Raw genomic sequence first — 10,252 nt, 5'->3', positions numbered from 1 at the left:
ATTGGTCAAAGATTACTCATATAAATCAATGGAACAGAAGAGTCCTGAAATAGACCCTCCCCAAATTGATCAATTGATTTTTTTTTAAACATGCAAGGCAAATCAATGCACAAAAGATAGTCTTTTCAGTATATGATACTAGAACAATATGTGAGAAAAGAGTCAATTCATAACTCATACTTATGCAAAATTTAACTGAATATGGGTCATAAAACTAAGTGATGTAAAATCTACAACTAAAAACTTTAGGAGAAAAAGTAGGGAGAATAGTTGTGATTTAGGGTTGGACAAACCGTTCTTACATTCAATACCATACGCATAATCCATAAAAACAAAATATTGATAAATTGTACCTTATGCATTTTTTTAAATGTGCACTGTGAAAGAAATTTACTAGTAAGATAATGTAACGATCAGGCACAGAGTAGGGGGAAAAGACTTGCAAATCACACATCTGACCAAAGACTTGTCTACCAAAAATATAAAGACCTCTCCAAATCCTATGATCAAAAGGCAAACAATGCAAGGAAAATTAATGGGCAAGATTTGAACAAGCCTTTCACTAAGGAAGACACATGGGTGGCAAACAGGGACATGACCAAACATTCAACATCCTTAACCCTTAGGAGATGCGAAGGACAGTCACAGAGACGCATCACCAGACAGCGCGGGGGAAGCCGACAACACTGAGAGCCCGAGTGTGGAGCAGCTACAGCTGTCACACCTTGCGGATTGGAATTCAAACGGCACAGACACTGTGATGGCAGTTTGGCCGCTGCTTTTCATGGCAAACACGCACAATAATATGACCAGCCCTCCCACGCTAAGGACAACAAATACCTGTACACAAATATTCAGAGCAGTTTTGTTGCCGTTGTTGTTGTTGTTGTTTTCATGAAAGCCCTAAACTGAAAGTAATCCCCATGTCCTCCAACTGGTGGGGAAAGAGTGGCTCGTCCATGTGCTGGAATGTCACTTAGCTATAAAAGAAAAGTATGGAGACTCGAAGCACAAATGAATCTCAAATGCATTGTTTTAAGTGAAAGAAAGACAGACTATAGGGATGAAGAGTAGATCAGTGGTAGCCAGGGGTTGGGGGTAACTACGGTAAGTGATGGTTGCACAATTCTAAGCACTTGTCAAAACTCCGATTATGCACCCAAGAGAGCAAATTTGACTTTTGGTAAATTTTGTAAATTACATACAATTTTAAGATGAGGCAGAGGGTAACCAAGCACATACATTATTTGCGTAAACATAGTATGAAACCATATACAGAAAGGACAGGTGTTAACCTACAGAAGAAACCAGGCAAGCGAAGGACAGCTGGAGTACCGATACTTTTCTCTGTGCATTTTTTTCACGAGTGAATGTATCCCCTGTCAGTAATATTTCATTTTAAAATATAGGCATCACCTGTCACTCTCATATGGTGAGCCTGGAGTGGTTCCTGATGTGATCTGATGTGCCTAAGGCTAAGACCATCCTTGAAAACCACATCCCTTGTAGGTTAAGATAGATCTCTGAAGCCACGCTGACCAAATTCACTCACTGACTGAGTGACCTTGAGCAAGGGAGTGAATCTCTTGGGTCCATAAGACCGGTGTGAGGATGAAACCAGTGTTCACCTGGGGGAGCTGATGAGTCACCTTCTCCCTTCTCAGTGCTCTACCTCTATGAATAGGACCAAAGCCTGCAGCGTCCGAGGAGTCGCCAGGACATACATGTTCTATGAAAGGTTTGTAACCAATATCTTACATGAATACATGTGTATCTGTTGCTATAAAAATGTTATTTCATTGAGAGTACCTCTGTATAATAGAGAGGGATATCTTCCGTTATCTATGTGCATGAAGAGAATTCTTGGAAAGTGAGTCGAACTATTTTTATTAATTTTTTTATTTTTTCCCCCATCACCATTTATCCCTTCTATGCCCTTTTCCACCTCCACGCACCTCCGCCCCCTGCAATCATCACACTGTTGTCCATGTCCATGAGTTCTCTCTTTTTTCTTTTCTGCTCAATCCCTCCATCCACCCCCAACACCCTTCCCCCAATAGAGCTGTCTGCCTGTCTCTATGAGTCTTTCTCTATTCTGCTTGGTAATTCAGTTTGTTCACTAAATTTCACACATGAGTGAAATCTCTGACTGGCTTATTTCACTTAGCATAATGTTCTCCAGGTCCATCCCTGCTATCACAAAGGGTAAATGTTTCTTGGTTTTTACAGCAGAGTGGTGTTCCATTGGGTAAATGTACACAGCTGTCTTACCCACTCATCTCCTGATGGGCACTTCAGCTGCTTCCTAATCTTGGCTATTGTAAATAACGCTGCAATGGACATAGGGGTGCATACATTCTTTTGAATTCATGTTTCAGATTTCTTCAGATAAATTCCCAGCAGTGGAATGGCTGGATCATAAGGCAGTTCCATTTTTAATTTTTTGATGTAACTCCATACTGCTTTCCACAGGGACTGCACCAATCTGCATTTCCACCAACAAACTTTTAAATTATTTCCTAACATAATGCCATTTTTTTGAAAGAAATAAAAAAGAATGGCTTGAATTCTTAGCACTTAAGAATTTATGTTATGTCATGGAAAGATGATTTAATGTTGTAGAAAGATGTTCACAATAGATTAACAAAGGTGTATGATAAAATAGCCTTTTGGTTTAAGATACAATACACATACCATAAACTTTACCATCTTAACCATTATAAAGTGTACAATTTTGTGCATTTAGTACATTCACCATATAGTGCAACTACCACCGCTATGTAGTTCTAAATGTTTTCATCCCCGAAAAGGAAACCGCGTCCCCATTAGCACTTACTTCTCATTGCCCCACCCGGCCCCTGACAACCAGCAATGCACTTTCTTTCCCACTGACTCACCCGCATTCCTTGTTGTGAATGTGCCACATTTCGTTTAGCCATTCATATGTTGATAGATATTTGGATTGTTTCCCAAAAAGCCAACTTTTTAAAAAAATTTTAGATTCTTATTTTATTTTTATATATTTTGTTGATTTTTTACAGAGAGGAAAGGAGAGGGGATAGAGAGTTAGAAACATTGATGAGAGATAAACATCGATCAGCTGCCTCTTGCACACCTCCTACTGGGGTTGTGCCCGCAATCAAGGTACAAGCCGTTGGCTGGAATCGAACCTGGGACCTTTCAGTCCACAGGCTGATGCCCAATCCACTGAGCCAAACCGGTTAGGGCCCAAATATCCAACTTTTGGCAAATGTGAATGGTGCCACTATGAACATCCCTGTGCAAGCTTTTGTCTCAACACCCAATTTCTCTCTCTCTCTCTCTCTCTTTTTTTTTACAAATGAGGATATGTTTCTATTGATTTTTTTAGAAAAAGAGGAAGAGAGAGAGAGAAGCATCAATGTGAGAGAGAAATATCAATGGGTCGCCTCCCATTGGCTCCCTCACAAAGGATCGAACCTGAAACTTAGGTATGTGTCCTGACCAGGAATTGAAACCACACCTTTTGGTGTCCGCTCCAACCAACTGAGCCACCTGGCCAGGGCTTAACACCCATTTTCAATTCTTTTGGGTATAAACCTGGGCATGGGATTGGTGGATCATATGGCAATTTCAGGTTAAATTTATTGAGGAATCATCAAACTGTTTTCCATAGTGGCTGCATTCATTCCCACTGGCAATGTATAAGGCAGCGGTTCTCAACCTGTGGGTCGCGACCCCTTTGGCGGTCGAACGACCCTTTCACAGGGGTCGCCTAAGACCATCCTGCATATCAGATATTTACATTACGCTTCATAACAGTAGCAACATTACAGTTATGAAGAAACAATGAAAATAATTGTATGGTTGGGTCACCGCATGAGGAACTGTATTTAAAGGCCCAGAAAGTTGACAACCACTGGCCTAGTGCAGTGGTCGGCAAACTCATTAGTCAACAGAGCCAAATATCAACAGTACGATTGAAATTTCTTTTGAGAGCCAATTTTTTTAAACTTAAACTATATAGGTAGGTACATTGTTATTAACTTAATTAGGGTACTCCTAAGGCTTAGGAAGAGCCACACTCAAGGGGCCAAAGAGCCACATGTGGCTCGCGAGCTGCAGTTTGCTGACCACTGGCCTAGAGGAACTGAGATGATGCTTGTCTGCGCAAAGAGCAAATGAAATAAAACCACACACAAAAACTGGGAATTTCAAAGCAAGGGAGCCTTGAGGACATGGCTCAAGTCCTAAGGTAACCTTTCCCAAGTCCTGCATGTCCTAGCACAGAAGTCATTGCATTTCTGATTGTCTAGGGATATATATATATATATATTTTTTTTTTCCCCCTAAAATTTACCTTTCCATCCCTGACATTTGAAACAGTCCCCACCAAATCAGAAAAGAACTTAGGAGTCCGTCACCCCTTCCACAGCTAATGGGGGAAGGGATGGCGACCTCTGTCTGCAGTCTCCCTTCCTCCCTGGTCAGTTCCTCTCTGGTGCCTTTGATACCAAGAAACTCCTCTTCCCCTGCAGCACCCGACCTCAGTCACTCAGGTGTGTGTGTGTGTGTGTGTGTGTGTGTGTGTGTGTGTGTGTGTGTGTAGTACAACAATCTCAGAAACATGGATGCATTTAGTTCAATGCTTAGGACACACGATTTGAAAACCACAGTATGTTTTTCATTTCCTTTAGCACCACAATACACATGTGTAACCCTGTGATTCACTCACCCATATTCTCAGGAATTATTTTCACTCCAGAAGGAGTGAAACCAGAAGGCAGGGGACCTTATCTTACTTTGTGCTTGGATTCCTAGAGCCTGGAACACAGAACGGGCTCAGTAAATGTTGGTTTGGATGAATGACTGGATGAGTTCTCAAAGCATGGGGTTGGGCAAATGAAGTCATTGATGGGCTCTAACCCCTACTGAACTCGTCTGAGTGATGGAACAATACTACCTAGCATTTACTCAGCGCCAGCAAGTTTACATGCACCGCAGCGTGAGGCCGGTGCTATTACTGTCAGCTTCCCCATTTGCAGGCAGGGACTCAGGGAGGGCAATTTGCTTCACCAACGTTACGCAGCCAGAAGGGCAGGGCCAGGGTTGGAACCCACACCTGTCTGAGCAGTGCCCTCAGGCAGGAAGCTATCCGCGCTACCACACCAGTCTCCCTTTGCTTATTAATCCGTGTTTAAGAACCTGGAGAGAAACAATCCACGCTCACGGCCAGCTGGTCTCTGTTTAATAAATGAAAATAATAAAGTTAGGGGCGGGGGGAAGCCCCACAAGTGCCCAGAGAATTCAATGGAAGTGAGGTGATGGGTTCTCCTTAGCAGGCAATTAGTAGAAGTCGTCTGAACCTGTACCCCCAGTCCCACCCCAGTGCCCTCTGTGCCCATCAATCCAGGTCCCTGGGCATCCTTCCTGGAGAACTTAGGTTCAAAACATTATAGAGTTGACTTGTATTAAAGAGCCCAGTGGGACATGCATCCCACACATGCAGCAAAACTCTGCCGGCGTCATCACCCCAAGAAGCCAATTTCAAGTTTTGCTGGTGACAGAGCCAAGGGGTTTTCAGGGACACCTGGGAGCTCATTAAAAGTTGGCTCTCAAGTCCCCACCTCCATCTCATTTGTGCAAATTAAATTAGCCCGAAGGGGCAGCCGCAGAGCCGCAGGCAGATGAGGTCTGATGCACAGCTCAGGGCGAAGTGAGAGGAGCCACAGGTTCGCCTCACTTCTGAGCGATGGTCCCCAGGTAGTTTCTCCAAACTTGGGCGCTTGATTAGTATCAAGGGACACAAGTGGGAAATGGAGTTGGCATTCTCTTTCCCTGAGCTACGAGTTGCTCAGTTCCAAACAGCCAGACGCCCTGGGGTGCCCAGGGCAGGAGAACCCAACGTAGGCACAGCCCCTGGTGCTGAGCGAGGCCGCTGTGCGCGCCCCCTGCTGGTGGCTGTGCGCGGACGGGAAGGCCTCCAGAGCCCTGAGCCGGAGGCTTCTACTGCCATAGTGATAATCGCTCAATGCAATGTGTTCTCTAAGTTGCTTGGTCAACACCTGCCTCCTCCCCCACTAGACTGGCAGCCTTGAGAGGGCAGGACCTCCTGGCCTGGCTCACCATTGTGTTCCCACAGCCGGGCACTTCCTAGGTTCCCAGTCAGATGACTCACCGCTTTATGGCTAGTCTGTGAGCTGTAAGATCCTTCTCAAATGTGAACGGACATTCCCTACATTGACCTGACGTTCACTTTCAGGTGTGACTGACATCACAGGAGCCCACCTGGCCTTGTAAGTGTGTCACAGCCAGTGCCCCCTGTGTGAATGACTGTCGTCGCAGGCCTGTTGGGAGGACGGGGTGATGGCGTTGGCGATCTGACCCCTGTGTGTTATGTGAGCGGCCCCTCCCCCTGGCTGCTCAAGCCCCCTGTCATGTCGGCCTTCTGTTCCTTGGATGTGCAGTCATCTTCCCACATCCGGTCCTTTGCTGTCTCTTCTGCCTGGTGCACCCTCCCCGCCCCCCACCCCCACCCCCCGCCCTGGAGCAGAATGTCTCAGCTCAAAGGCCACCTTGTCCTTGAACCCTCCCCTCCCCCCTGCCTGCCCTCTCTGTGGATTAGGTTGTTGGACTCTCATTGCCAATTGCCTACGGCTCCTAAGGAAAAAAGCAAACTCCTCCCCTCCCTCACAGGGGACATGACAGACCAGGAATGAGCCTTCCTGGAGATGAGGGACCGACAATGCCATGACATACCCCAAAATGAGCCACCTGACAAGGGAGGGCCAGCGACGCTTTAATAACTGGTCAGCGCTGCTTTCAAGGACCGATATGGATCAATAGCGGGGAAATGTAAAAATAAATAAATAAAGAAACGGAGCCCCTTTAAAACGGAGCCGGAGCGTCCAGGCCGGAGGAACTGCCTTGCACGTCTTATGCCTCGAACCTTTGGAATGTGAAAACCGACCGGGCAAGGTAAACTTTGGGACTGGGCCTCAAGCAACATTGTTTCCCCAAGAACTGTTTGCAAAGATAACAAGAAGGCAGTTATTATGACCACCGGACTGATGACTACCGAACTGGAAAGTGAAAACATTGTTTAGGCCCTCGCTGGTTGCTCAGTGGATAGAACGCTGACCTATGGACTGAAGGGTCCCGGGTTGCAGGCTCCATCCCCAGTAGGGGGTGTGCAGGAGACAGCCGATCAATGATTCTCTCTCACCATTGATGTTTCTATCTCTCTCTCCCTATCCCTCTCCCTTCCTCTTTGAAATCAATAAAAATATATTAAAAACAAACAAACAAGCAAAACATTGCTTAGAATTACTGTCGCTGTTATGTTATCTTCACCAGTAGAAATGCCTTCCCTCTACTGATGTAATTGTTCTCCCCTTTTGCATAAATGCACAATTGCATTTGTGTCCTAAGCAGAGCACTATTTGGGCTGCTGTGTGAATCAGCGCTTCCTGAATAGCTATGCTCATTGCTCTCAAATAAATGCTTGTTGCCTCTCACTTTGAAAGGCCCTTTTATTTTTAGGGTAACACTTTCCATCCCTGAACTCCTCACCCCCATTACTACATTCAGTTACTCATCCTCTACCCTCTCACCTCCACTGTAATGTCTATGAGAGCAGGTATTGTGCCCATCCTGGTGTCTGTGGTCCCCCCAGATGTTCCGGACACATCTGTTGAATATGTGGTTTCTGGGGCTGGATTTCCTCTGAGCTGGAGAGACGTTATCATCTTATGCACAGTCTTTTTTCTTTTTTTCTTTTTTAAGCTTTCGCTGGCACCAATTGCACCTGTGTGATTTCTTTTAAAAAAATATATTTTATTGATTTTTTTACAGAGAGGAAGGGAGAGGGATAGAGAGTTAGAAACATCGGTAGGAGAGAAACATCGATCAGCTGCCTCCTGCACACCTCCTACTGGGGATGTGCCCGCAACCAAGGTACATGCCCTTGGCCGGAATCGAACCTGGGACCCTTCAGTCCACAGACCGACTCTCTATCCACTGAGCCAAACCGGTCAGGGTGTATGCACAGTCTTTAGGTACCGAGGCTGGTCACTGGTCACATGATTCAAACTAACAAGCTCGTGTGGCCAGTTCTGACTTTACCCAGTTGTCAAAGAACAGATCAAACAGGAGGTACCCTTTCTCCATTTAGCATCAGGCAGCCACTTACCTCAGAAAAGAGGAGGCCTCTTGAGCAAAACATTGGCCAAGGATTTGAAGAACTCAACTGTCCAATCCTTAGTGGGAATTTTATGCTATAAATATTTACGGTAGAGAGGAAGGTTTATGCTAGAGAGGAAAGATGACAGGGACCCGAATTTTACTTTTAAGAGCTCCTAGACAAGGGAGGGAGACAGGCAGGTGCACACGTCATTCAAATACTGGGAGATACATGCAATGAAGAGGTGACATACTCCTGCGAAGATTACAGCTCCTTTAACCCAGTGAGGTAAAAAAAAAATCCAGAAAGGAAATCCACTGACAATTAATTTACCACTGCAATAAAGAGTTTCTGCCAGATTCATATATTTGGGATGAGACTGAAGACACACTCCCAAGTCAAGAGCAGGTGGCAGCAGAGGGAGTACCTGGAGGGGGAGGGATGGGGTCTCACCCACCTCTTCATTTGCCCAGGCTCTGTCTTTAAAAGGTGAAAGATTTATGCGATCTGAAGAGAAACCAGAATATAAGGCTCTGTCTTTAGACGTTCACTTAGGATACTAATGAGCATATAGTTTCTCTTTATATTTTTGGTAGTTAGTGTTTTATTTCTTAACCCAAGTGGTAATTACAAAGTGTTGCTTTGTTATTATTTTCTAAAATGTATACAGATGTTTTTATACACTCTTGTGTATGTATAATATATTTCACAATAAAAAGATAATACGAGAATATAGCTTCACACCAACACATTGATAAACTTAGGCAAAATATATTCCCAGGAAAACACAAATAACTATAACTGCCTCAGGAAAATACAGAAAAATAGAGAAAAACCTAAATAGAGTGAGGGGTGATGAATGTTTGGGGAGTGAAACAACTGAACCCGTATTTGTTGGTCATCACCTGGGTCACGCTCAGTGAAGAGATCAGAAATGCACGGCTCCTGCCTGGGAGAAGAGCTGAGCAAAGCTTAGGGCTCAAAGAGATTTTAGTGACTCATTGTTGTCTTATGCACAGTCTTTCGGTACCAGCCCCCCTGACCCTATTCTCTAGTGGCCACATAGTAGGTGCTCAACAAAATCTGTGAGACAAATCAAAGCATAGGATCCATAGTTCAAGAAAAAATTTGAAATTGGTGCTAAGGGAGGGGAGTTCACCTGTGCCAAGCTCTGTATACATAACTAGAGGCCCAGTGCACGAAATGCCTGGTCGACCTCCGTGAAGCGGGGACAATTTGCATACTATGCTTTTATTATAAAGGATGTGCTTCTTGTCCATAACTCAGCCCCATTTTTAAAGAGAACACAAGGTCCAGAGAGGCCAAGCCACTCGTCCAAGGCCACAGTGCCACCTCCAGGCAGGCTGTAAGATGCAACTGAGCGGTGGCCTCGGTCTCCTCCACTTCAACCCGGGTTTAATATTGACCTCCTCTATGACCTTAGCCTTACACACTGACCTCTCTGGGCATCCAGGAGCAGTATGCAAGCGCTTTCTCCTTAGTCCTGGACTTATTTCTTGGTTGAACACCTGCCCCTCTGATGTCCTCCCCTGACTTGAGTGATGCCAGGAAATCCCGTAAGATGTTCCCTATATTCTGGGTTGTTTGCTGTCCCATTAGGATAGAGCTTATAGGATCATGTTGGCTGGACCCTTGTCCAGTCCAGGCTGGCATCTGCCCTTGCCAAGCTGGCTGCCCCAGCCCCTTCCTGGCCTCTCCTTCTAGCCCATCCTCCCCCTGGGCTCTAGAGCAATGATTTTAAGGTGCCTTCAAGGCCCTTCACATTTTGGTCCCAGGCTGACTTCCCAGCCCCCCCTGACCCTATTCTGGGCACTTCCCCGTGCCTTTGCTTTGCTTGTAATTCCCTCCCTGACAATGTGTTCTGGGGACTGTTGTTCATCCTTCAAAGTCCAGCTCAGAGCATACCTCCCCATTCCCTTGCTTGCGTTATAGAGTCTCATGGCACCAGGCAGGTCCTTTATTCATTATTTTCATATATATATATATATTGAATACTTACTCTTCTATTTAACGTTTATCATTCTAGGTTCTGGGAACACAGCATGTAACCCGTGAGATGCCATCTCTGTC

The sequence above is a fragment of the Myotis daubentonii genome, chromosome 5 (assembly GCF_963259705.1).
Source record: "Myotis daubentonii chromosome 5, mMyoDau2.1, whole genome shotgun sequence".
Taxonomy (NCBI): domain Eukaryota; kingdom Metazoa; phylum Chordata; class Mammalia; order Chiroptera; family Vespertilionidae; genus Myotis; species Myotis daubentonii.
This window is presented reverse-complemented; position numbering follows the sequence as displayed.